Source organism: Sphaeramia orbicularis, chromosome 1 (genome assembly GCF_902148855.1).
Source record: "Sphaeramia orbicularis chromosome 1, fSphaOr1.1, whole genome shotgun sequence".
Lineage (NCBI taxonomy): Eukaryota > Metazoa > Chordata > Actinopteri > Kurtiformes > Apogonidae > Sphaeramia > Sphaeramia orbicularis.
The window spans coordinates 54,017,836-54,045,133 of NC_043957.1; the positions used below are offsets into that span (position 1 = coordinate 54,017,836).

The window sequence follows — 27,298 nt, forward strand, 5'->3', positions numbered from 1 at the left end:
GAATGTGGAAACTCTATCATCTTCTACAACATTGATTCACCAGTAAAACCCTTGGAGTTGGATCAATGACAGTGGATGGAGATACTTGGTTTATGTTTTGTTATGGATATATTTTGCTGAAGAAGTCACTTTTTTCTTCAATTTTTATCTGTTTGATGTAATAACCTCTGAATTTACTTTGAGTTTTTATGAACATCTAAATTAAATATAGAAAAATACATGATTTAGAGTGAAACATGCAAAATATAAATAGAGAGGAAAATGTATTTGGGAACTGACACAAAAGTAGCACTGGGTCTTTAATTGGGTTAAAACATGATCTATGAGCAAATTTTTTTTTTTTTTAATTACCTTTTTATTAGGATTTTCTATAGTTCACATGTTCATTCACATAACAATTGACCATTCTCATCCATTCATCTGAAAATTACACCTCAATCACAGAGATACCCCCTGACTCCACAGGCAATACAGATAAGGATGACTGGTCGTCACTCAGCAATGCAAAAGTTGTAATTTATACAATGCAAAATTAAGACTTAAACTGCCTAGAACAGGAATGGAGGGGTGCACATTTGAGATATTACAAATTTAAAAATAAATAAAAATCGATACAAAATTCTGAGCAAATTCTTAAAGGAAAAGCTGAAAAAAATGTTAAAATTTGTATTTAAGCATCTCGAACTGCACTATTAGACATACAAAAATGTAACGTGATCATCCATAATGGAGTATTTATGTGAATAAATCACTTTGATTCCATTTTCATTCATTTTCTTCATTCGTCATTCACTCTGTCACCGGCGCTGTCCGTGGTTCTGAAATCATCCCTGTCTCCTACTGTCACCTCAAACTGGAAACGTTCTCATACGTCACTCTAACATATAACAGGTGTTGGCATTCAGTAACACATGGTTTAGTCGAGGATCTCAGGCTACAGTTTCCTGAGGATAACCGAATGTTTTGTCAACCAAAGTGCGTCTCCAAACCTGTCTCCAAACCCCCTAAAATAGTCCACTGTAGCACTCTGGTAAGATGCCTTAGTTGAAGCACAAATGGGCATCTGCCTGAAATTTGGATGAAATTCTGCCACACAATCCAAACTGCAGCCGTTATCTGTCGGTACGGGTGTGAGGGGCGGTTTTCGTCCGTGTGGATGCGCCAGAGGGGAGCTCTGCGCTCGTAGGGGAGGGACGAACCAAGTCCAGTTCGGAACACATCAGGAAGGAGCGCACAGACAGACCCAGACAGAGGCACCGGAGGAGACAGGCGTACGTACTCACGCCTATTTCCACACTGTTTCTTCCACCCCTTTATTTACTATAAGTGAGATTTTTCCAGTAAGTGAAGCGGATCCCAAATGGCAGAGGGGAGAGATGCAGTCAGCGGACAGATTGAGTTTGCTGCTTCTTCTAGTGGGTTTGATAACGCAAGGTAAATATGATTTATGATCCCATGCTATGATACTGTGTGGATTCAATGCATTTAGACACACGTGAAGATTATTGTTCGTAGTTTTGCCGGAAAGTCTGGAAATAGATCCGGATTCTTGAATTGCGCTTCAGTGCTGTGAACTATCTGGAGTTTTTTTTTTTTTTTAATCTTTTATATTAATTGTGTCACCTTTATTTAACTGTGAGAACTCAACAAGAAGCCAAACCCGGTTTTGGCCGGTGCGTAAAAGCCAAACAACCGCGTCAGTCTCCAAAGAGCGCATCGGTCATCATTATCACAGGCTCTAACTTTTTCACTTTAGTTCCTGTTAAAAATGAGGAAACAACAGTTAAATAAATAACTCTTTTTTTTCTTTTTTCTTTTTTTTTTTTTTTTTAGCTCCATGAAGTACAAGTTCATTTCTTTCCTCACCTTATGATGCGACTTTCGTCTAAACTGGGGCAACAAAGTGAAACGCAGAGGAATCCGGGAAAAGCAAATTAATTTAGATGAATGCAAATTTTGCTTTGAGGCGTCGATTTCAGGAAAGCAAAACAGATTAGAATGTGTTTGCAGGATCTGTTTCCGTCTTTACGGCTGGATGTTTGTTTTATTTGGAGGCAGGAGGGGAGAGTTGGCCATCTGCCGGCGATTGGTAAAAACCCTCCTATAGCAATGTGAGTATCTGGTTAAGTCTGAGTCTGATAACCTTATTCCGTTCGTTTTGCCCTAGTTATGCCAAGAAAGAATAGTTATATTGAATCCTGCGATGAGGAGGTGGGTTATTCCTGCACTGCTTTGTAAGAAAACATAAGTTTTATACGGGGGCGGCTTTTACAGTTACTTTTATGTTTAGTTAGCAATTAGATGTCAACATTGTGTGTGTGTGTTGATTGATTGAGGTTATACAGTCATGGAAAAAAAATTGTTAGACCACCACTTGTTTTTTTCAATTTCTTGTTCATTTTAATGCCTGGTACAACTAAAGGTACATTTGTTTGGACAAATATAATGATAACAAAAATAGCTCATAATAGTTTAATTTCAGAGCTGATATCTATCCATTTTCCATGTTTTCTTGATAATAACCAAATTCACTTCAGTTCTTAACCTCAATATCTATGGCATTGTACTGATAAAAACAGTGCTTTTAGGCATTCCGTATTTTCTTTTCTGTCTGTTTTAGTCACATGATACACACAGGAGTTAGTACTTGGTTGCATAACCATTGTTTTTGATGACTTTTGATGGTCTAATAATTTTTTCCGTGGCTGTATTTATGAACAATGCTTTAACAAAAACAAAAAGACAACTATGTAGCACTATACATTCATCATATACTGTATTTGTCATGAGCTGGGATTGATCAGATATGGCAGGAAACTAGGAAAGAGGAAGAGGGGAGACTAAAAGGGAATAATGGAGGGGGGGGTGGTAATTATTGAAATGCACTCAGCGACTTAATCACTGACCAGCTGAGGCAGGCAGCCTGGATCTGACCTGGAGCCACTGTGACATAGATGCACAGACTGTAATTATGCTGCGGCATTTCAGAAGCTTCAACGTAAACATTTGCCATGGGCATAAATAGCAGCTATCTGATTTATGCACGGTGGCAGATAGGCTCTTTTATGGTTTATCAGGCTTTACACACACTCTGTTCCATGCATGACCCTCTGGGCCTGGAGGTGTCTGAGTTTAGGCGTGTGTGTGCGTTTCCTTTGCTCTCTGCTGTATTTTTTTTTTCCTCTCTTTTTTTTTCTACAGAGATGAATGCGTGGCCAAGTTTGTAATTGAATGATTTTCAAATATTTGTACATGGAGTCTACATTTTAACCTTTAGATGAATATTCTGATCCATTACAGACTGATAACAACAAATGAACTTCTGTCAAAAGCTGAACTGTCCTTGGAAAAGTACTTAGAGTAGCTCCCTGGTTAGTGGTGACACAGGAAATTTACTCTACTCAGATAACATTTGGTCCCTCTCTAAAAAGAGTAAAGGTTACTCTAGGTAGAGCTCTCCGACTCAATATAGAGACAAATTTACTTTTTGAAGCAAATACTTTTGATTCTGGAAAAAATGCTCAGGAATGTTTTCTGTGTACCAGGTTCAAAGTCAAAGTGGTAGATTTAAAGGAGTGATATTTTACTTTTTTAAATGGTATTATGCATTTTAAAACATTTCCCTGCGGTCTACATAAACTGTAAATGCTATGCTTGGGTCTGAATTCTTCATTAATTCAACTCCACAGGTCCATCTTCAACCCTATTTCTGAGTAATGACACCAGAAAGGTCGTTTTCTGTCCCGTTCAGCCACTTGTGTTCGTTAATACAATCAACAACTGAACATTTTAGGTAACTGGCCTGAAGGATGGACATATTTTCAGTATGAACTACAACTGCTGCTGCTGACAAACAGTTGCGTAGAAATGTTCATTGGAAGTCTTGACCTTATATGTGCAAATGTTGTGACGCAACTAATTATAGACGTAATGAATTAAGCAGGAATTCAAACAGATTGTAGAAATCGACTCAATTTTTGCCAGAATGAATATAAAGATAGCTCTGCAGCACCTGGAGGGTTGAACTACTGGGGTGTAAATACACAAATAAATGAACCAAAGACTAATAGAAGTGGGTTTAGCAAAATGTGACCCCTTTAACTTACAGCTGTAAGTATAACCACAAATTTGCCATACTAGTTTATTCCTTTTCCATATTTACAAAATAAGTAGCTCTGTCTCCTTAAATTGAATAAAAAAAAAAAAAAAACAAGTAGAACATCTTCAAGCACATAAAGGTCCAGTGTTAAAGACTTTCAGGGATGTAGGAAGGTCTAATTACATACATGGAATACAATAATCATAATCAGTTTAAGACTGATAGGATGATGTGTTTATAGTGAAGAGGATGTTCACCATATTGCATCTCCATGTCCTTGTCGTCTTCTTTTTTTTCCTGTTGTGAATGTTGTTTTATCACCATCACCTAACATTTTAGAGTGGGTTAGATTTATCATCCTGACAACTAAATGGACAAAAAAGATAATGTGTTACAGAGTCATGGAATGTGCAACTTTGCCACCAGATGTATATAAATATTAATCACAGAGATGTCAGGACCTTAGAGTATTGTAGAGTGTTAGGGAGCAAGCAGTAAGGCTTCCAGGAGACAGGATTAAAGTTTCAAGTGTGGGTTTTTATTCACCCAAATGTCATAACCCAGCTCTAGGCCATGACAAAAAGACGGGAGAAGTACACGGGGCTAAATTAATGCAAAAATATTTATCAAAGCGTAAAGCAAGCTCACCAAAATATGCAAGTAAATATGAGGTGTGTATGTCAGTAATATCAGTGGTGTGCATGTGGATGTGTGGATTGTATAGGTCAGGGGTCAGCAACCTTGGTCCTAGAGAGCCACTATCCTGCATGTTTTAGATGTATCCCTCTTCCAACACACCTGATTCAAATGATAAGCCTATCATCAAGCTCTGCAGAAGCCTGATAACGACCATCAGGTGTGCTGGAAGGGGGAAACATCTAAAACATGCTGGATAGTGGTTCTCCAGGACCAGGGTTGCTGACCCCTGGTATAGGAGTAAGGTTGTATGGCTGAAATAAACAAAAGGTAAAGCAAACAAAGGTGCTGGTGGAGGAGAGAGAGAGAGCGCACAATGCTGGATCTGGCACTTTTATCCACATCAAGAACACTGGGCCCAGATGCTCCCGATCAGGGTGATGCGTCAGCTGATCAGTTACCTCGAAAGAGAACACACAGTTGTGTCACAGGCAAGCAGCATACAGTCTGAGCCACCTCAGCAGGGGCCGTCACACAAAAAATATCCAAAAAATGATTACAATCTAAGCGTCCCTGCTTAGACTGTTGCCCCCGCGACCCGGTCCTGGATAAAGCAGCAGATAATGGATGGATGGTTGGATGGATGGATGATTACAAATAATCGTTTTAACAATTAAGTAGATAAAAGATGTCAATATAACAGAACTGTACTCAAAAATAATAGCAACTAAGGCTGAGAACAAGAACTAACACATCAAAAAAACTGACCAAACTGACCTAAAGAAATGAAACAAAGGGGGCACATATATAGTGGCTTGGCCAAACCATTAAACAAAAAAGGGGAAAACCAAATGGACACTATAACTAAATGCAACTGAAGCTTTGGAAACATTATATCCCCCCGTGACATCCCAGCCCATGGTTTCTCCTGATGAGGCAGCTGCAGTATATAATGCTGCCACACCTTTTTGCCACACCAGGACGGGGACAGGGCAATTCACCATACCCGGTAACTCAAACAAAAGGAATAAAGGATTAACAAAACATGACATTAGTGATGGGTAGATGAGGCGTCATGAAGTGTTTCGACACACTGCCAAACTGTGTCGATACTGTGTCACTGAATACTGACACCTGCTGGACCTTATAAATCCTTACAGGCAACCAAGTTGACAGACTCAACTGACACTGATTTGATGACCTAGTATATACAATAATGTAATTTAAGTCACTGTATTTTATATTGTATTATTTCATATCTTCATTTAAATTTAAAATATCTTTGATATTTTTAGATACAGTCAATAAATAATGTGAACATGTATCATAACGTGAAAATCTAAGTGAACGTGTTGTGAATGAGGATGCTTGTGGACTGGGATTTTTTTTTTTTTTTTTTTTTTTTTTTTTTTTTTACAAATTTTTATTAAAAAAATAAAAGTTTTTCCAACGTTTTGAGCTTGATGGTTAAAAATGAAGTAAAAAATAAATTAATAGGAATTAATTATCAATAAAGCAACTCTGAGTAAGTTGTAGAATGGCTGTCTACCTGAGTTGATCCTGGGTGTATCTGGGACTTCATTCTCATGTCTGGCCCTAGAATGCCTCAGCATTGAGGAGGTGCTTTTGTTTAAATAGGAAAGTTCTGTCGAACAAATGCGACATTTAACCTGAAGAAAATAATATGAATAGTAAACTAAGAGTCACTTTGAAATGAATTTGAATTCAAATAGATTAAGTGGAAACTCTGAGAGGAACAGGATGAAACAACAAGGAAATTAAAACAAATACCTTATTTTCTGATATGAGATCCAAATGGTCCTACATGGCAGAAACCTTTCTTTTGGCTTGAGGCTGCTCCATAATTCTTGATGAATTTGACAATGAACCACAAAAGATCAGAGATTATTTTGACAGATGCTTTCCGTTGACAGATGCGCTTCCTTATAAACACAGTTTGGCGCGTCACTGTCAGTTCGAAACAGTTCCTGTATCGGTCACGTGACTTTCTTAAAGCGATACGCGCACCGACACGGGGTTTTGCTCTATGAGCTCAACGCATGCGCCCACGCATCGGTCTTGCCGGACCCATCACCACATAACATAATTTAATGGTCACTCTACACTTAGTGATGGCCGAACGAGGCTTTGTTGGAGCTTCGACACTTTTTACGAAACCTGGTTCTTTGCTCGAGGCTCCAATGACACAGTTCGAGGAGGATATCTAGTGGTCATTAAAATGAAGTACAACTGAGACGTGTCGAAGAGTCAAACTTCTCTCCATTCTGCAGCATACCTATGTAATGCACAACACATCCCAGTGGTTCATGGATTGTTTTGGATTTGTTTGTCCATGCACATTCCTGTTTGACTACACTAGATGACTGTATGTTTGTAGTGGACACAATAATAATATTACTAGTAATAATGACAATAATTATTGAAAACCATGATCCTAATGTGGAATATCTGTATGTAACCCTAAATAGATCTTCACTTGTTAGGGTATGGGACATTTAAATGTTGCTGCTACATTCATGAGATGTGCTCCACAAATAGAGACTGATGTCATTTCACATGGGGTTGGTCCAAATACAGATTATATTATGGATTTGGGCAAAGTATGTTTTAAGGTTAATTGTCTCTGTCTAAATATGCAATCAATCTGGTATAACACTACTAACTGTCAAAGCAACGAACTGAAACGACATAAAACCAACCTACTCTGTGAAAAAAAATTTCAAATGAACCCCATTAAATTGGGACTCCAATCCCAGTGCACATTCGATCCCGCCAAGTGAGTCACATGACAAACCAAACCAGTCAGGTGATTCGAAGCACTCAGCTGCTTCATACGTCACTCAAGTGTGTCGAACGTCACAAGTCACGTGATCCAACCACGCCTCGGCACTGTGCTTCGATACATCTGCTTTATTAGCTACATCACATGCACCGGAGCGTCGCGTGTCAGCAGCCCATCACTACCTACACTGTTAATATATGTGCACTAATATCACCAGTGTATGATTAAAATTAAAAAATACCAAATTAACTTAAATGTGTGGTGAATGACTGAATGAATGTAACTAAAGACTAAACTTATAGAAATAATAAGATGAAAAATAATGAGGTGATAATGTTTTTGCGGAGATGTTGCCATGTGTGGCTGCGTCCATCACATACAGAAAACCCAAAGAATTCTATCACTTATGTGAACTGGGCCATTTTAAGACAACCGACCAAATCAAACACAAAAAAAGAGAAAAAAAACCAAAGTCCTATCCCCTTTTCTGGATATGTATCATAACTTCCTTGAGGTATACAGGTGAAAGTGATTCCTGTGGTGATGATTTCAGGATTTTATCCCACTAGATATACACACAGAGGACCTTATTCCTTCAAAACACACACACACACACACACACACACACACACACACACACCACTGCTCTGGTGATATTTCATCCTGTGTGTATACTCCTAGTGCTGTTTTCAAAATGTATTTCAATGGATGACTGATGATCTGGTCAGTAAACTGTGCATCATAGTGTTTGTGTGTGTGTCTTTGTATTTGTGTGGTTATGTCACAATAACATTTATAGAGCAGAACATGGAGCAAAGGGGCGTGGCTAAACACCAACTGAGACACAGACTAATGTGTTGAAAACATGAAACACTGCAGCGCTTCCCTCACAATGCTGTCACCATCCGTCTGTTTTATGAACACTAAAACTGGTCTTTCATTGTTTACAGATTTACCAATAAAATATCTGATGATTATCTACATTTTAAAGCCATGTCCATTGATAAAACATCTGTTCTATTACAGCAGTGGTTCTCAAACTTTTTACAGTGGAGTAGTATATAATTTTGTAGTCAAGTGCCCTCAACTTTCGCTTCAGCATTTTTGATTGAAATAAATTAGGCAAAATTTGTTCCTGTGCCAAAGGTGTCCATTTATACTTTCAAAATTTTGTAAACAAACAACATATATTTAACTGTAATATATTAAAACATTTTAAGTAAATTTCGTGTGTAAAATATAAACTGAAAAGTGTCCTCTTTCACTGATAAGAAAAATAAATCGGTCATTTGTTAATAAATGAACCATTCATCAACAAAAAATAGCTACTCAAATAAACTAATTTTGAATAATTTAAAATAGAAATGTTCTTAAAATGTTACCAAAGCTTAAACAAGATGATTGACAATAAAACTATTATATGAATGTATTTATTGTGTTTCATATTTCAGCATTAATTAGGGGCTCGGGCATCGACACGAGCACCTCTCCCCCATTGCAAAGCAATGGGAGAGAGGTGCTCGTGGCGAAGCCACGAGCACCTATTGTTCTTCCGCTCGTTTATTATTAGGGGCTCGGGCATCGACACGAGCACCTCTCCCCCATTGCAAAGCAATGGGAGAGAGGTGCTCGTGGCGAAGCCACGAGCACCTATTGTTCTTCCGCGCGTTTATTAGGGGCTCGGGCATCGACACGAGCACCTCTCCCCCATTGCAAAGCAATGGGAGAGAGGTGCTCGTGGCGAAGCCACGAGCACCTATAGTTCTTCCGCTCGTTTATTAGGGGCTCGGGCATCGACACGAGCACCTCTCCCCCATTGCAAAGCAATGGGAGAGAGGTGCTCGTGGCGAAGCCACGAGCACCTATTGTTCTTCCGCGCGTTTATTATTATTTTTCTTCATCTTCCGGACAAAATTTCGCCGATTAATGCGGCCCGAACCGCTGGAAATAGACCAACACATGTTATTACAAAAATGTGCGTCCTTCTCGGGAATCGTGTGCTATGTTATTGGCATGCCATTCCGATGCACGGATTTCGTTAAAATTGCGAAAAACCAGTCAAATTTCTCCATCCGAAATGAATGGGGCCATTTTCAAGTGGCTACCATTCCCAAACGATTTGTCCTAAAAATATTCTGTCAACGCAGAAATGTTCAGCTTGGCCCAAAGATTATCTGTGTCATCACGTGGTAACGATATCACTTACGGTTTTCGCACAAATATGCGAAGAAAAACCCCATTCATTTTTAATGGGAGTGACAAAAAACTTGCCTTTTTTCCAACCACTACTACTTCGCCATACTTTCACCTAGAGACTTCATTTAAACTTTAAAACGCAGGCATTTTTGTCCTCTCCGAACGAATGTACTTGCTATGAGGATGAGGTTTACGGTTTTCAATAGGTGAGTCTTCAAAAACCCCCAGGTTGACTCAAAATCCTCATTTCTAGAGTGTGTGGTCCCCATGGTAACGGCAGCTAGAGTGAGAAAGGAGTGAAAAATTCACCTGAAAATTCTCTGAATAAATCGCCCTCCCGGCCAAACGATACATCGCAGGCAAATGATATTTTCCAAAAACGTAGCCATGGTTCCTGGGCTTCATATGAACCCATGTTTGAAGACCTAGCTCTTTTTAAAGTGAAATGACAGGCACTAGTTTGGAGGCAAGTCCCTTCTTTCCCCCATTAACTCTCCATTATAGCAGATTCCTTCTTGTCTTGCTCGGTTGACTGTTTTTAAACTGCCCTAACTCAGTCATTTTTCACAGTACGGAAAAAAAACCTACATCTGTGTGTTCCCCAGGTCCTTCTGACGCTCACGGTCATTTCGGTTTTCACCTATCTTGTACGGTTTTCCCATAATTAGCAGTTTTCCGGGACCTGTTCTGAGTGACTCACTCAGTCTATTCCTGCTGCTCTGTGTGTCTCTCTCTCTCTGTGTGTGTCAGTGCAGCGCCGTTGCTGCGGCAACAGCCCCTCTGCTCTGTGTCCCAGGTGTGTCCAATAAACTGAATCAGTCTGACATGTTTCTCCTCCCATAGCAACCCTGGAGAGTCCATAGCAACGCTGGGTGTCTGTTAAAGTACAGATACTACTACTAATACTACTACTGCTGTTAATACTATGATTACTACTACTATTAAAAATGCTACTACTGCTACTACTACTACTACTAAAAAATATTACTACTACTACTACAATTGCTACTACTACTAATACTACTACTACAACTAAAAATACTACTAATGTTACTACTACTACTACTACTAGAAATTCTACTACTACTACTACTGCTGCTACTACAACTACTACAAAAAATACTACTACTACTACTACTACTACTACTAAAAAATACTATTACTACTATTACAGGTGCTACTACTAAAAATACTACTACTACAAAAAATACTACTACTATTACTACTACAACTAAAAATACTACTACTACTACTACTGAAAATACTACTATTACTGTTACTTGTACTCCTTCTCCTCCTATTACTGTTAAACTGATTCAAACTGATTCTCTCTCATGCACAAACACACTCACACACTGACACACACACAAACACACACACACACACTCACACACACACACACACACACACACACACACACACACACACACACAGAGTATAGAACACAGACAGTTGAAGCTCAGGTGTCAGGTGATCAGCATCAGCCAATCAGGTCACACATGACTACAACTAATGGGGAGAGGAAAAAATCAGCCAGAAAAGTCCACTTTTTTCCAGACACTACTACTTCGCCATACTTTGACCTACAGACTTCATTGAAACTTTAAAACGCAGGCCTTTTTGTCCTCTCCGCACGAATGTACTTGGTATGAGGATGGGGTTTACGGTTTTCAATAGGTGAGTCTTCAAAAACCCCTGGGTTGAGTGAAAATTGTCCAAATTTCCTGAGTTAGAGTGTGTGATGTCATCACACTAGAGTGGAAGAGCAGTGCAAATTCAACTGAAAATTCTCTGAATAAATCGCTTTCCTGGCCAAACGATACATCGCAGGCAAATGATCTTTTCCAAAAACGTAGCCATGGTTCCTGGGCTTCATATGAACCCATGTTTGAAGACCTAGCTCTTTTTAAAGTGAAATGACAGGCACTAGTTTGGAGGCTCATCCCTTCTTTCCTCCATTAACTCTCCATTGTAGTGGATTCCTTCTTGTCTTGGTCAGTTGACTGTTTTAAACTGCCCTAACTCAGTCATTTTTCACAGTACGGAAAAAAACCTACATCTGTATGTTCCCCAGGTCTCTCTGACGCTCACGGTCATTTCAATTTTCTCCTATCTTTTACGGTTTTCCCATAATTACCAGTTGATTGGGACCTGTTCTGCTCCAGTCTATGCCTATTCCTGCTGGTCTGTGTGTTAGTTTCATTCTGTGTGTGTGTCAGTGCAGCGCCGTTGCTGTGGCAACTACAACTACTACTACTATTAAAAATACCACTACTACTACTACTACTACTACTAGTACTAAAAATACTACTAAAGATTCTACCTCTACTACTAAAATTACTACTACTACTAAAAATACTACTATTACTTCTATTACTACTACTAATGGTGACGTCCGTCAGCCGCCAAACTTTGGCACTCAGCTTGTCCATATAAAGTGAATGGGGGTTCAGAACACAGAATTCCCCTCCGGCCATTAAGTCTTTGGCAACGTCGAACCCACATGCCCCCCCGACCCCCGAGCCCCTCTCACGATTTCCGCGTGTGGAAATTGTCTAGTTAGGGGCTCGGGCATCGACACGAGCACCTCTCCCCCATTGCAAAGCAATGGGAGAGAGGTGCTCGTGGCGAAGCCACGAGCACCTATTGTTCTTCCGCGCGTTTATTATTATTATTATTATTCATCTTCCGCCACTTTTCGCCGATTAATGCGGCCCGAACCGCTGGAAATAGGCCAACACATGTTATTACAAAAATGTGCGTCCTACTCGGGAATCGTGTGCTATGTTATTTGCGTGCCATTGCGATGCACGGATTTCGTTAAAATTGCGAAAAACCAGTCAAATTTCTCCATCCGAAATGAATGGGGCCATTTTCAAGTGGCTACCATTCCCAAACGATTTGTCCTAAAAATATTCTGTCAACGCAGAAATGTTCAGCTTGGCCCAAAGATTATCTGTGTCATCACGTGGTAACGATATCACTTACGGTTTTCGCACAAATATGCGAAGAAAAACCCCATTCATTTTCAATGGGAGTGACAAAAAACTTGCCTTTTTTCCAACCACTACTACTTCGCCATACTTTCACCTAGAGACTTCATTTAAACTTTAAAACGCAGGCATTTTTGTCCTCTCCGCACGAATGTACTTGCTATGAGCATGAGGTTTACGGTTTTCAATAGGTGAGTCTTCAAAAACCCCCAGGTTGACTCAAAATCCTCATTTCTAGAGTGTGTGGTCCCCATGGTAACGGCAGCTAGAGTGAGAAAGGAGTGAAAAATTCACCTGAAAATTCTCTGAATAAATCGCCCTCCCGGCCAAACGATACATCACAGGCAAATGATATTTTCCAAAAACGTAGCCATGGTTCCTGGGCTTCATATGAACCCATGTTTGAAGACCTAGCTCTTTTTAAAGTGAAATGACAGGCACTAGTTTGGAGGCAAGTCCCTTCTTTCCCCCATTAACTCTCCATTATAGCAGATTTCTTCTTGTCCTTCTCGGTTGACTGTTTTTAAACTGCCTTAACTCAGTCATTTCTCACAGTACGTGAAAAAAAACTACATCTGTGTGTTCCCCAGGTCCTTCTGACGCTCACGGTCATTTCGGTTTTCACCTATGTTTTACGGTTTTCCCATAATTAGCAGTTTTCCGGGACCTGTTCTGAGTGCCTCACTCAGTCTATTCCTGCTGCTCTGTGTGTCTCTCTCTCTCTGTGTGTGTCAGTGCAGCGCCGTTGCTGCGGCAACAGCCCCTCTGCTCTGTGTCCCAGGTGTGTCCAATAAACTGAATCAGTCTGACATGTTTCTCCTCCCATAGCAACCCTGGAGAGTCCATAGCAACGCTGGGTGTGTGAGACAGTACTGATACGACTACTATTACTTTTACTACTATGATAACTACTACTACTACTAAAAATACAACCACTACTACTGAAAGTACTACTACTATTACTAAAAATACGAGTACTATTACTACTACTACTAATAAAAATACTACTATTACTACAAATACTACTACTACTATGAAAACTACTTCTACTACTACTACTACTAAAAATACTACTACTAGTATTACTAAAAATACTACTACTACTGCAAATACTACTACAACTACTACTACCACTACTACTAAAAATACTACTTCTATTACTACTTCTCCTTCTACTTCTCCTCCTTTTACTGATAGAATAAACTGATTCAAACTGATTCTCTCTCATACACACACACACACACACACACACACCCTCACACACACGCACACACGCACACACACACACACACACACACACACACACACACACAGAGTATAGAACACAGACAGTTGAAGCTCAGGTGTCAGGTGATCAGCATCAGCCAATCAGGTCACACATGACTACAACTAATGGGGAGAGGAAAAAATCTGCCAGAAAAGTCCACTTTTTTCCAGACGCTACTACTTCGCCATACTTTGATCTACAGACTTCATTGAAACTTTAAAACGCAGGCATTTTTGTCCTCTCCGCATGAATGTACTTGGTATGAGGATGGTGTTTACGGTTTTTAATAGGTGAGTCTTCAAAAACCCCTGGGTTGAGTGAAAATTGTCCAAATTTCCTGAGTTAGAGTGTGTGATGTCATCACACTAGAGTGGAAGAGCAGTGAAAATTCAACTGAAAATTCTGTAAATAAATCGCCCTCCCGGCAAAACCATACATCGCAGGTGAATGATATTTTCCAAAAACGTAGCCATAGTTCCTGGGCTTCATATGAACCCATGTTTGAAGACCTAGCTCTTTTTAAAGAGAAATGACATGCACTAGTTTGGAGGCTCATCCCTTCTTTCTCCCATTGACTCTCCATTGTAGCGGATTCCTTCTTTTCTTGGTCAGTTGACTGTTTTTAAACTGCCCTAACTCAGTCATTTTTCACAGTACGGGAAAAAAACCTACATCTGTATGTTCCCCAGGTCCTTTTGACGCTCACGGTCATTTCAGTTTTTCCTATCTTTTACAGTTTTCCTGTAATTAGCAGTTTCTCGGGACCTGTTCTGCTCCAGTCTCAGCCTATTCCTGCTGCTCTGTGTCAGTTTCATTCTGTGTGTGTGTCAGTGCAGCGCCGTCGCTGTGGCAACTACTACTGATACAACTACTAAAAATACTACTACAACTAAAAATACTACTACTACTTCTATTACTACTACTAACGGTGACGTCTGTCAGCTGCCAAACTTTGACACACAGATTGTCCATATAAAGTGAATGGGGGTTCAGAACACACAATTCCCCTCCGACCATGAAGTCTTTGGTAACGTCGAACCGACATGCCCCCCCGACCCCCGAGCCCCTTTCACGATTTCCGCGTGTGGAAATTGTCTAGTTAGGGGCTCGGGCATCGACACGAGCACCTCTCCCCCATTGCAAAGCAATGGGAGAGAGGTGCTCGTGGCGAAGCCACGAGCACCTATTGTTCTTCCGTGCGTTTATTATTATTAATATTATTCTTCATCTTCCGCCACTTTTCGCCGATTAATTCGGCCCGAACCGCTGGAAATAGACCAACACATGTTATTACAAAAATGTGCGTCCTGCTCGGGAATCGTGTGCTATGTTATAGGCGTTCCATTCCGATGCACGGATTTCGTTCGCAGAGTTATTCGCGAAAAACACGCGAATAAAGTCCCATAGAAATGAATGGGGAGATGAAAAAATCAGCCAGAAAAGTCCACTTTTTTCCAGACACTACTACTTCACCATACTTTCACCTACAGACTTCATTTAAACTTTAAAACGCAGGCATTTTTGTCCTCTCCGCACGAATGTACTTTGTATGAGGATGGGGTTTACGGTTTTCAATAGGTGAGTCTTCAAAAACCCCTGGGTTGAGTGAAAATTCTCAAAATTTCCTGAGTTAGAGTGGGTGATGTCATCACACTAGAGTGTGAGAGCAGTGAAAATTCACCTGAAAATTCTCTGAATAAATCGCCCTCCCGGCCAAACGATACATCGCAGGTGAATGATATTTTCCAAAAACGTAGCCATGGTTCCTGGGCTTCATATGAACCCATGTTTGAAGACCTAGCTCTTTTTAAAGTGAAATGACAGGCACTAGTTTGGAGGCTCAGTCCCTTCTTTCCCCCATTAACTCTCCATTGTAGCAGATTCCTTCTTGTCTTGGTCAGTTGACTGTTTTTAAACTGCTCTAACTCAGTCATTTCTCACAGTACGTGAAAAAAACCTACATCTGTGTGTTCCCCAGGTCCTTCTGACGCTCACGGTCATTTCGGTTTTCACCTATCTTTTACGGTTTTCCCATAATTAGCAGTTTTCCGGGACCTGTTCTGAGTGCCTCACTCAGTCTATTCCTGCTGCTCTGTGTGTCTCTCTCTCTCTGTGTGTGTCAGTGCAGCGCCGTTGCTGCGGCAACAGCCCCTCTGCTCTGTGTCCCAGGTGTGTCCAATAAACTGAATCAGTCTGACATGTTTCTCCTCCCATAGCAACCCTGGAGAGTCCATAGCAACGCTGGGTGTGTGAGACAGTACTGATACCACTACTATTACTTTTACTACTATGATAACTACTACTACTACTAAAAATACAACCACTACTACTGAAAGTACTACTACTATTACTAAAAATATGACTACTATTACTACTACTACTCATAAAAATACTACTACTACTACTACAAATACTACTACTACTATGAAAACTACTTTTACTACTACTACTACTAAAAATACTACTACTAGTATTACTAAAAATACTACTACTACTACTACCACTACTACTAAAAATACTACTTCTCTTACTACTTCTCCTTCTACTTCTCCTCCTTTTACTGATAGAATAAACTGATTCAAACTGATTCTTTCTCATACACACACACACACACACACACACACACACACACACACACACACACACACAGAGTATAGAACACAGACAGTTGAAGCTCAGGTGTCAGGTGATCAGCATCAGCCAATCAGGTCACACATGACTACAACTAATGGGGAGAGGAAAAAATCAGCCAGAAAAGTCCACTTTTTTCCAGACGCTACTACTTCGCCATACTTTGACCTACAGACTTCATTTAAACTTTAAAACGCAGGCTTTTTGTCCTCTCCGCATGAATGTACTTGGTATGAGGATGGGGTTTACGGTTTTCAATAGGTGAGTCTTCAAAAACCCCTGGGTTGAGTGAAAATTGTCCAAATTTCCTGAGTTAGAGTGTGTGATGTCATCACGCTAGAGTGGAAGAGCAGAGAAAATTCAACTGAAAATTCTCTGAATAAATCGCCCTCCCGGCCAAACGATACATCGCAGGCGAATGATATTTTCCAAAAACGTAGCCATGGTTCCTGGGCTTCATATGAACCCATGTTTGAAGACCTAGCTCTTTTTAAAGTGAAATGACAGGCACTAGTTTGGAGGCTCATCCCTTCTTTCCTCCATTAACTCTCCATTGTAGCGGATTCCTTCTTGTCTTGGTCAGTTGACTGTTTTAAAACTGCCCTAACACGGTCATTTTTCACAGTACTGGAAAAAAAACCTATATCTTTGTGTTCCCCAGGTCTCTCTGACTCTCACGGTCATTTCAGTTTTCTCCTATCTTTTACAGTTTTCCAGTAATTAGCAGTTTCTTGGGACCTTTTCTGCTCCAGTCTCAGCCTATTCCTTCTGCTCTGTGGTCAGTTTCATTCTGTGTGTGTCAGTGCAGCGCCGTCGCTGTGGAAGCTACTACTACTAGTATTAAAAATACCACTACTTCTATTACTACTACTACAAATACTAGTATTACTTTTACTTCTACTACTTCTCCTTCTCCTCTTATTACTGATAGAATCCGTTTCAATCAGTTCTCTCTCTCTCTCTCACACACACACACACACATACACACTCACACACATACACACACTCACAGCTCTTCAGTTCTCAGCTGCAGACAGAATATAGAACACAGACAGTTGAAGCTCAGGTGTCAGGTGATCAGCATCAGCCAATCAGGTCACACATGACAATATCTAATGAATACAGTCTCCTGTCATGTCTGCTGTGTTTCTCCAACATTTCTCAGTGTCATTGTCCAGCTACATGCTGCTTCAGCCTGAACATGGACTCAAACTGGCATGCCCCCCCACCACCACCCCCGACCCCCGAGCCCCTCTCACGATTTCCGCGTGTGGAAATTGTCTAGTTAGGGGCTCGGGCATCGACACGAGCACCTCTCCCCCATTGCAAAGCAATGGGAGAGAGGTGCTCGTGGCGAAGCCACGAGCACCTATTGTTCTTCCGCTCGTTTATTATTATTATTTTTCATCTTCATCTTCCGGACACATTTTCGCCGATTAATAGGGCCCGAACCGCTGGAAAGACCCCTGCACAATATACATTAAAACGTGCGGTTTCATCGGGAATAGTGTGCTATGTTATTTTCGTAGAGATTCGTGAATTTTTCGCGTGTTTTTCGCGAATAACTCTGCGAAAAAAGTCCCATAGAAATGAATGGGGAGATGAAAAAATCAGCCAGAAAAGTCCACTTTTTTCCAGACACTACTACTTCACCATACTTTCACCTACAGACTTCATTTAAACTTTAAAACGCAGGCATTTTTGTCCTCTCCGCATGAATGTATTCGGTATGAGGATGGGGTTTACGGTTTTCAATAGGTGAGTCTTCAAAAACCCCTGGGTTGAGTGAAAATTCTCAAAATTTCCTGAGTTAGAGTGGGTGATGTCATCACACTAGAGTGTGAGAGCAGTGAAAATTCACCTGAAAATTCTCTGAATAAATCGCCCTCCCGGCCAAACGATACATCGCAGGTGAATGACATTTTCCAAAAACGTAGCCATGGTTCCTGGGCTTCATATGAACCCATGTTTGAAGACCTAGCTCTTTTTAAAGTGAAATGACAGGCACTAGTTTGGAGGCTCATCCCTTCTTTCCCCCATTAACTCTCCATTGTAGCAGGATTCTTCTTGTCCTTGCTCGGTTGACTGTTTTTAAACTGCTCTAACTCAGTCATTTCTCACAGTACGTGAAAAAAACCTACATCTGTGTGTTCCCCAGGTCCTTCTGACGCTCACGGTCATTTCGGTTTTCACCTATCTTTTACGGTTTTCCCATAATTAGCAGTTTTCCAGGACCTGTTCTGAGTGACTCACTCAGTCTATTCCTGCTGCTCTGTGTGTCTCTCTCTCTCTGTGTGTGTCAGTGCAGCGCCGTTGCTGCGGCAACAGCCCCTCTGCTCTGTGTCCCAGGTGTGTCCAATAAACTGAATCAGTCTGACATGTTTCTCCTCCCATAGCAACCCTGGAGAGTCCATAGCAACGCTGGGTGTGTGAGACAGTACTGATACGACTACTATACTTTACTACTATGATAACTACTACTACTACTAAAAATACAACCACTACTACTGAAAGTACTACTACTATTACTAAAAATACGAGTACTATTACTACTACTACTAATAAAAATACTACTACTACTACAAATACTACTACTACTATGAAAACTACTTCTACTACTACTACTACTAAAAATACTACTACTAGTATTACTAAAAATACTACTACTACTACTACAACTACTACTACCACTACTACTAAAAATACTACTTCTATTACTACTTCTCCTTCTACTTCTCCTCCTTTTACTGATAGAATAAACTGATTCAAACTGATTCTCTCTCATACACACACACACACACCCTCACACACACGCACACACACACACACACACACACACACACACACAGAGTATAGAACACAGACAGTTGAAGCTCAGGTGTCAGGTGATCAGCATCAGCCAATCAGGTCACACATGACTACAACTAATGGGGAGAGGAAAAAATCAGCCAGAAAAGTCCACTTTTTTCCAGACGCTACTACTTCGCCATACTTTGACCAAGAGACTTCATTGAAACTTTAAAACGCAGGCATTTTTGTCCTCTCCGCACGACTGTACTTGTTATGAGGATGGGGTTTACGGTTTTCAATAGGTGAGTCTTCAAAAACCCCTGGGTTGAGTGAAAATTGTCCAAATTTCCTGAGTTAGAGTGTGTGATGTCATCACACTAGAGTGGAAGAGCAGTGAAAATTCAACTGAAAATTCTGTAAATAAATCGCCTTCCCGGCAAAACCATACATCGCAGGCGAATGATATTTTCCAAAAACGTAGCCATGGTTCCTGGGCTTCATATGAACCCATGTTTGAAGACCTAGCTCTTTTTAAAGTGAAATGACAGGCACTAGTTTGGAGGCTCATCCCTTCTTTCTCCCATTGACTCTCCATTGTAGCGGATTCCTTCTTTTCTTGGTCAGTTGACTGTTTTTAAACTGCCCTAACTCAGTCATTTTTCACAGTACGGGAAAAAAACCTACATCTGTATGTTCCCCAGGTCCTTTTGACGCTCACGGTCATTTCAGTTTTTTCCTATCTTTTACGGTTTTCCTTTAATTTACAGTTTCTCGGGACCTGTTCTGCTCCAGTCTCAGCCTATTCCTGCTGCTCTGTGTCAGTTTCATTCTGTGTGTGTGTCAGTGCAGCGCCGTCGCTGTGGCAACTACTACTGATACAACTACTAAAAATACTACTACTACTAAAAATACTACTACTACTTCTATTACTACTACTAACGGTGACGTCTGTCAGCTGCCAAACTTTGACACACAGATTGTCCATATAAAGTGAATGGGGGTTCAGAACACACAATTCCCCTCCGACCATGAAGTCTTTGGTAACGTCGAACCGACATGCCCCCCCGACCCCCGAGCCCCTCTCACGATTTCCGCGTGTGGAAATTGTCTAGTTATTATTATTATTTCATCTTACGGCCACATTTTCGCCGATTAATAGGGCCCGAACCGCTGGAAAGACCCCTGCACAATATACATTAAAACGTGCGGTTTCATCGGGAATAGTGTGCTATGTTATTTTCATAGAGATTCGTGAATGTTTCGCAGAGTTATTCGCGAAAAACACGCGAAAAAAGTCCCATAGAAATGAATGGGGAGATGAAAAAATCAGCCAGAAAAGTCCACTTTTTTCCAGACACTACTACTTCACCATACTTTCACCTACAGACTTCATTTAAACTTTAAAACGCAGGCATTTTTGTCCTCTCCGCACGAATGTACTTTGTATGAGGATGGGGTTTACGGTTTTCAATAGGTGAGTCTTCAAAAACCCCTGGGTTGAGTGAAAATTCTCAAAATTTCCTGAGTTAGAGTGGGTGATGTCATCACACTAGAGTGTGAGAGCAGTGAAAATTCACCTGAAAATTCTCTGAATAAATCGCCCTCCCGGCCAAACCATACATCGCAGGTGAATGACATTTTCCAAAAACGTAGCCATGGTTCCTGGGCTTCATATGAACCCATGTTTGAAGACCTAGCTCTTTTTAAAGTGAAATGGCAGGCACTAGTTTGGAGGCTCATCCCTTCTTTCTCCCATTAACTCTCCATTGTAGCGGATTCCTTCTTGTCTTGGTCAGTTGACTGTTTTTACACTGCTCTAACTCAGTCATTTCTCATAGTACGTGAAAAAAACCTACATCTGTGTGTTCCCCAGGTCCTTCTGACGCTCACGGTCATTTCGGTTTTCACCTATCTTGTACGGTTTTCCCATAATTAGCAGTTTTCCGGGACCTGTTCTGAGTGCCTCACTCAGTCTATTCCTGCTGCTCTGTGTGTCTCTCTCTCTCTGTGTGTGTCAGTGCAGCGCCGTTGCTGCGGCAACAGCCCCTCTGCTCTGTGTCCCAGGTGTGTCCAATAAACTGAATCAGTCTGACATGTTTCTCCTCCCATAGCAACCCTGGAGAGTCCATAGCAACGCTGGGTGTCTGTTAGAGTACTGATAGTACTACTAATACTACTACTGCTGTTACTACTACTACTACTAAAAATACAACCACTACTACTGAAAGTACTACTACTATTACTAAAAATACGACTACTATTACTACTACTACTAATAAAAATACTACTACTACTACAAATACTACTACTACTATGAAAACTACTTCTACTACTACTACTACTAAAAATACTACTACTAGTATTACTAAAAATACTACTACTACTACTACAACTACTACTACCACTACTACTAAAAATACTACTTCTATTACTACTTCTCCTTCTACTTCTCCTCCTTTTACTGATAGAATAAACTGATTCAAACTGATTCTCTCTCATACACACACACACACACACACACACACACACACACACACACACACACACACACACACACACAGAGTATAGAACACAGACAGTTGAAGCTCAGGTGTCAGGTGATCAGCATCAGCCAATCAGGTCACACATGACTACAACTAATGGGGAGAGGAAAAAATCAGCCAGAAAAGTCCACTTTTTTCCAGACACTACTACTTCGCCATACTTTGACCTACAGACTTCATTGAAACTTTAAAACGCAGGCATTTTTGTCCTCTCCGCACGACTGTACTTGTTATGAGGATGGGGTTTACGGTTTTCAATAGGTGAGTCTTCAAAAACCCCTGGGTTGAGTGAAAATTGTCCAAATTTCCTGAGTTAGAGTGTGTGATGTCATCACACTAGAGTGGAAGAGCAGTGAAAATTCAACTGAAAATTCTGTAAATAAATCGCCTTCCCGGCAAAACCATACATCGCAGGCGAATGATATTTTCCAAAAACGTAGCCATGGTTCCTGGGCTTCATATGAACCCATGTTTGAAGACCTAGCTCTTTTTAAAGTGAAATGACAGGCACTAGTTTGGAGGCTCATCCCTTCTTTCTCCCATTGACTCTCCATTGTAGCGGATTCCTTCTTGTCTTGGTCAGTTGACTGTTTTTAAACTGCTCTAACTCAGTCATTTTTCACAGTACGGGAAAAAAACCTAGATCTGTATGTTCCCCAGGTTCCTTTTGACGCTCACGGTCATTTCAGTTTTCATCCTATCTTTTACAGGTTTTCCTTAATTACAGTTTCTCGGGACCTGTTCTGCTCCAGTCTCAGCCTATTCCTGCTGCTCTGTGTCAGTTTCATTCTGTGTGTGTGTCAGTGCAGCGCCGTCGCTGTGGCAACTACTACTGATACAACTACTAAAAATACTACTACTACTAAAAATACTACTACTACTTCTATTACTACTACTAACGGTGACGTCTGTCAGCTGCCAAACTTTGACACACAGATTGTCCATATAAAGTGAATGGGGGTTCAGAACACAGAATTCCCCTCCGACCATGAAGTCTTTGGTAACGTCGAACCGACATGCCCCCCGACCCCCGAGCCCCTCTCACGATTTCCGCGTGTGGAAATTGTCTAGTTATTATTCTTCATCTTCCGCCACTTTTTTGTCCGTTAATGCGGCCCGAACCGCTGGAAAGACCCCTGCACAATTATACATTAAAACGTGCGGTTTCAACGGGAATCGTGTGCTATGTTATTGGCGTGCCATTCCGATGCACGGATTTCGTTAAAATTGCGAAAAACCAGTCAAATTTCTCCATCCGAAATGAATGGGGCCATTTTCAAGTGGCTACCATTCCCAAACGATTTGTCCTAAAAATATTCTGTCAACGCAGAAATGTTCAGCTTGGCCCAAAGATTATCTGTGTCATCACGTGGTAACGATATCACTTACGGTTTTCGCACAAATATGCGAAGAAAAACCCCATTCATTTTCAATGGGAGTGACAAAAAAGTTGCCTTTTTTCCAACCACTACTACTTCGCCATACTTTCACCTAGAGACTTCATTTAAACTTTAAAACGCAGGCATTTTTGTCCTCTCCGCACGAATGTACTTGCTATGAGCATGAGGTTTACGGTTTTCAATAGGTGAGTCTTCAAAAACCCCCAGGTTGACTCAAAATCCTCATTTTTAGAGTGTGTGGTCCCCATGGTAACGGCAGCTAGAGTGAGAAAGCAGTGAAAATTCACCTGAAAATTCTCTGAATAAATCGCCCTCCCGGCCAAACGATACATCGCAGGCGAATGATATTTTCCAAAAACGTAGCCATGGTTCCTGGGCTTCATATGAACCCATGTTTGAAGACCTAGCTCTTTTTAAAGTGAAATGACAGGCACTAGTTTGGAGGCTCAGTCCCTTCTTTCCCCCATTAACTCTCCATTATAGCAGATTTCCTTCTTGTCCTTGCTCGGTTGACTGTTTTTAAACTGCTCTAACTCAGTCATTTCTCACAGTACGTGAAAAAAACCTACATCTGTGTGTTCCCCAGGTCCTTCTGACACTCACGGTCATTTCGGTTTTCACCTATCTTTTACGGTTTTCCCATAATTAGCAGTTTTCCGGGACCTGTTCTGAGTGCCTCACTCAGTCTATTCCTGCTGCTCTGTGTGTCTCTCTCTCTCTGTGTGTGTCAGTGCAGCGCCGTTGCTGCGGCAACAGCCCCTCTGCTCTGTGTCCCAGGTGTGTCCAATAAACTGAATCAGTCTGACATGTTTCTCCTCCCATAGCAACCCTGGAGAGTCCATAGCAACGCTGGGTGTGTGAGACAGTACTGATACGACTACTATTACTTTTACTACTATGATAACTACTACTACTACTAAAAATACAACCACTACTACTGAAAGTACTACTACTATTACTAAAAATACGAGTACTATTACTACTACTACTAATAAAAATACTACTATTACTACAAATACTACTACTACTATGAAAACTACTTCTACTACTACTACTACTAAAAATACTACTACTAGTATTACTAAAAATACTACTACTACTGCAAATACTACTACAACTACTACTACCACTACTACTAAAAATACTACTTCTATTACTACTTCTCCTTCTACTTCTCCTCCTTTTACTGATAGAATAAACTGATTCAAACTGATTCTCTCTCATACACATACACACACACACACACACACCCTCACACCCTCACACACACGCACACACGCACACACACACACACACACACACACACACACAGAGTATAGAACACAGACAGTTGAAGCTCAGGTGTCAGGTGATCAGCATCAGCCAATCAGGTCACACATGACTACAACTAATGGGGAGAGGAAAAAATCTGCCAGAAAAGTCCACTTTTTTCCAGACACTACTACTTCGCCATACTTTGACCTACAGACTTCATTGAAACTTTAAAACGCAGGCATTTTTGTCCTCTCCGCATGAATGTACTTGGTATGAGGATGGGGTTTACGGTTTTCAATAGGTGAGTCTTCAAAAACCCCTGGGTTGAGTGAAAATTGTCCAAATTTCCTGAGTTAGAGTGTGTGATGTCATCACACTAGAGTGGAAGAGCAGTGAAAATTCAACTGAAAATTCTGTAAATAAATCGCCCTCCCGGCAAAACCATACATCGCAGGTGAATGATATTTTCCAAAAACGTAGCCATGGTTCCTGGGCTTCATATGAACCCATGTTTGAAGACCTAGCTCTTTTTAAAGTGAAATGACAGGCACTAGTTTGGAGGCTCATCCCTTCTTTCTCCCATTGACTCTCCATTGTAGCGGATTCCTTCTTTTCTTGGTCAGTTGACTGTTTTTAAACTGCCCTAACTCAGTCATTTTTCACAGTACGGGAAAAAAACCTACATCTGTATGTTCCCCAGGTCCTTTTGACGCTCACGGTCATTTCAGTTTTCTCCTATCTTTTACGGTTTTCCTTTAATTAGCAGTTTCTCGGGACCTGTTCTGCTCCAGTCTCAGCCTATTCCTGCTGCTCTGTGTCAGTTTCATTCTGTGTGTGTGTCAGTGCAGCGCCGTCGCTGTGGCAACTACTACTGATACAACTACTAAAAATACTACTACTACTAAAAATACTACTACTACTTCTATTACTACTACTAACGGTGACGTCTGTCAGCTGCCAAACTTTGACACACAGATTGTCCATATAAAGTGAATGGGGGTTCAGAACACAGAATTCCCCTCCGACCATGAAGTCTTTGGTAACGTCGAACCGACATGCCCCCCCGACCCCCGAGCCCCTCTCACGATTTCCGCGTGTGGAAATTGTCTAGTTATTATTTTCATCTTCCGGACACATTTTCGCCGATTAATAGGGCCCGAACCGCTGGAAAGACCCCTGCACAATATACATTAAAACGTGCGGTTTCATCGGGAATAGTGTGCTATGTTATTTTCATAGAGATTCGTGAATGTTTCGCAGAGTTATTCGCGAAAAACACGCGAAAAAAGTCCCATAGAAATGAATGGGGAGATGAAAAAATCAGCCAGAAAAGTCCACTTTTTTCCAGACACTACTACTTCACCATACTTTCACCTACAGACTTCATTTAAACTTTAAAACGCAGGCATTTTTGTCCTCTCCGCACGAATGTACTTTGTATGAGGATGGGGTTTACGGTTTTCAATAGGTGAGTCTTCAAAAACCCCTGGGTTGAGTGAAAATTCTCAAAATTTCCTGAGTTAGAGTTAGAGTGGGTGATGTCATCACACTAGAGTGTGAGAGCAGTGAAAATTCACCTGAAAATTCTCTGAATAAATCGCCCTCCCGGCCAAACCATACATCGCAGGTGAATGATATTTTCCAAAAACGTAGCCATGGTTCCTGGGCTTCATATGAACCCATGTTTGAAGACCTAGCTCTTTTTAAAGTGAAATGACAGGCACTAGTTTGGAGGCTCATCCCTTCTTTCCCCATTAACTCTCCATTGTAGCGGATTCCTTCTTGTCTTGGTCAGTTGACTGTTTTTACACTGCTCTAACTCAGTCATTTCTCACAGTACGTGAAAAAAAACCTACATCTGTGTGTTCCCCAGGTCCTTCTGACGCTCACGGTCATTTCGGTTTTCACCTATCTTTTACGGTTTTCCCATAATTAGCAGTTTTCCGGGACCTGTTCTGAGTGCCTCACTCAGTCTATTCCTGCTGCTCTGTGTGTCTCTCTCTCTCTGTGTGTGTCAGTGCAGCGCCGTTGCTGCGGCAACAGCCCCTCTGCTCTGTGTCCCAGGTGTGTCCAATAAACTGAATCAGTCTGACATGTTTCTCCTCCCATAGCAACCCTGGAGAGTCCATAGCAACGCTGGGTGTGTGAGACAGTACTGATACCGACTACTATTACTTTTACTACTATGATAACTACTACTACTACTAAAAATACAACCACTACTACTGAAAGTACTACTACTATTACTAAAAATACGAGTACTATTACTACTACTACTAATAAAAATACTACTATTACTACAAATACTACTACTACTATGAAAACTACTTCTACTACTACTACTACTAAAAATACTACTACTAGTATTACTAAAATACTACTACTACTGCAAATACTACTACAACTACTACTACCACTACTACTAAAAATACTACTTCTATTACTACTTCTCCTTCTACTTCTCCTCCTTTTACTGATAGAATAAACTGATTCAAACTGATTCTCTCTCATACACATACACACACACACACACACCACACCCACACACACGCACACACACACACACACACACACACACACACACACACAGAGTATAGAACACAGACAGTTGAAGCTCAGGTGTCAGGTGATCAGCATCAGCCAATCAGGTCACACATGACTACAACTAATGGGGAGAGGAAAAAAT

General features: G+C 40.9%; 1 pseudogene; it reads left to right on the top strand.

The window, feature by feature from the left end:
• The first annotated feature begins 1,031 nt into the window (after positions 1-1,031).
• The window catches only part of LOC115424707 (neuronal acetylcholine receptor subunit alpha-3-like), a 77,583-nt pseudogene continuing 51,316 nt past the window's right edge, over positions 1,032-27,298 (top strand).